Source organism: Thermobia domestica, chromosome 7 (assembly GCF_964235325.1).
Source record: "Thermobia domestica chromosome 7, izTheDome1.hap1.1, whole genome shotgun sequence".
Classification (NCBI taxonomy): domain Eukaryota; kingdom Metazoa; phylum Arthropoda; class Insecta; order Zygentoma; family Lepismatidae; genus Thermobia; species Thermobia domestica.
The window spans coordinates 199593445-199596331 of NC_137460.1; positions in this window are offsets into that span (position 1 = coordinate 199593445).

Below are 2887 nucleotides of genomic sequence, written 5' to 3' on the forward strand. Positions count from 1 at the left end.
ACAACAGCCAATGCAGAACCCCGAATCAATGTATTGCACCTCAGTTTCACCATCATCTGCATAATGGGGCGTTAACACTTAGTCGATTTGCGTTCGATTCAGTTGAATTGACGTCACTTTCTACTTAATCCAAAGTGTAAACGAGACTTCAACTTAATCGCTTGTTGATCGAAGGCGATTAATCGACTGGCAACTGAATTAAAAGACGTTCTATTTTCTGTGGTTGAAATAATTAAACACATCCATCAATCTGATTCGGCCTAGTTAGTTCGATTTAGTGGCAAATGCAGCGAGTCGATTTAGTCGTGCGACTAAATCGACTAATGGGGCGTTTACACTTAGTCGATTTGCGTTCGATTCAGTTGAATTGACGTCACTTTCAACTTAATCGACCGTGTAAACAGGACTTCAACTTAATCGCTTGTTGATCGAAAGCGACTAATCGACTGGCAACTGAATTAAAAGACGTTATATTTTCTGTGGTTGAAATAATTAAACACATCCATCAATCTGATTCGGCCTAGTTAGTTCGATTTAGTGGCAAATACAGCGAGTCGATTTAGTCGTGCGACTAAATAGATTTAGTCATGCGACTAAATCGACCAAGTGTAAACGCCCCATAAGGAAAAAAACTAAAGTATAATAGGGGTGATTATATAAATGTCGCAGCCGTGTTCGCTAAGACGATCATTCACTGAAAAGATGTTGGAAAATGAATTACATAATGATGTTAATCAAGGCGCCTATTTAAACCCGGATTCTGCCGTGTTAAAGGATATTCTTATAAAATAAAACTACTGTAGAAAAACAGAGACGCCAGGAATGTCCACATACTATACAAAATGAACCCAAAGTATTAGAAAGCATAAATAACAGTGGTATTATTGGAAAAAGTGTACTAAAATGGGAGCTCGAGAAAACCCGTCTAGCCCTGACGTTTCAGGCACAGATCACATGGGCTAACGATTTCAGGGTTTCGAACTATACTTACGTTTTAACTCACTAACTGCCCTGCAAGTATATAAATTAACAGATAGTAAGGCATATAAAATAACAGATAGCATTAATTCACGTTTAGCGTTCTGATTGGCTCCCTGACCGTTACGTCTTGTGGAGTAACTTTTGCTTATTTCAACAAACTAGCGTAATTCCATATGTAGTACTTAACTTGTTCTCCACTTCAGCTATCTTACTTCTTCACTATGATCAGTGCTGATTTGCGTATCAGGTTTTTTCACCCATCTAAGCTTCTAATGTTTGTTATTGAATATTTCGTAATTTACTGTATTTCACTAACTATTTTATTGGTTAAGTTTTTTGAAGCTATGTACAGTGAACGATTTTTTAAAACTATTTTTAGAAATCTGAATATTTCAATGGTAGCTTTGTCTGTTTTTTTAGATATATATTTTATGGATGTTAGTAACTTCCTGGGTCGTATAGCTTCTTGAATGTTAATGAGTGATTTGTATTTAACAATATACATATGTCGTGCTTCTTAGTAGTTGTTATATATATATATATATATATATATATATATATATATATATATATATATATATATATAGTTTCTTCATTCATTTGATATTGGTCTTCTATGTGAATAGTGATATATATTTTTTTAATGATTGATCCCAGTAGCTACCAAAAATTGAATGATAAGTTGTATCGAAGTCCAATTATGAGTAGCCAAGATATATTTATATGATAGAGGAGTGTATCCATGAATTTTAATTAGTTGTTTTAGTAAGTCCTTCCTTAAGTCTTGATATAAGTCACATTCGAATAATATATGGTTAATTGTGCCGACTCCTTTGTCACACCAACAATGATATGTTTCCTTTTTTAATTTGATATAATTTGTATGGGATTAATGCCGTTCCAAAGATTAATCTATAATATGTGATGATCTCTCTCTCCTGTTCCATGTTTTAAAAATTTGTTCTTTTTCATATTTATTAGAATGAATGTTCCAATATAATTTTCCTGGAAGATTTGGTTGATGATTTTTCCATTCATTTTGATCGATTTGTGTTATTCTGGATAACTCTAATTAAAAATTTTGTGGATTAAGTTTTATTAAAGTTTTATTTCCTTCTGTACATGCACTCTTTGCAGCGCGGTCTATGATGTCACTATTTTTAATGTTGACATGCGCCCTCATCAAACCAATTATTATTGAGTAGTTTCGTTTCTTCATAATAGAGTAAAGATATCTGATGTTAAATATTGTCCACGAGACTGTTATTTCAGTGCGTGGTTGAAAGGACAGTGATTACACTTAAGGAATTCCTGTTTTTTGATGTATAAAAAGGTTTGTCTTATTGCGAATGCTTCGCCATCAAAAGTAGACATGTTTCTTTTTGGTAATTGGTATTTGATAGTAATATCTCCCTCGGCTATGTAGATAGCTACTCCAACATTGGCATTGGGATATTTAGATGCGTCTGTATATATTAAAGAGTGGTTTTGATGAAATTTTTCTGTTGTACTGCCAGATGTTTTGATATATTTGTTTTTTCAAACCTATGTTCTCGAGATTGGTGCATGGTGGAATGAATGCTTCTATTTGTACCATGTTTACTGAATATCTCCATGCAAAGAAAGCAATAGAGGGTAATTTATGGATATATTGATAATATTTATGTAATTTAATGTAAGCTTCCATAATCCCCGGTTTGTTTTTCGAATATGGAGTCTTCTTGTTTCCTAATAACGTGGTTATTTTTTGTAGTTTAGTAATAAAAGTTGAGTTTGCCTTGCTAAAACTATTTATAATAAACTTGTTGGCTATCTTTGAAATTTCCAATTGAATTGGGATGCATTTGGATTCATTTATTAAGGCTGTTTTTGGAGAAAATGCTGGTTGAGAAAAAATAATTTTGGC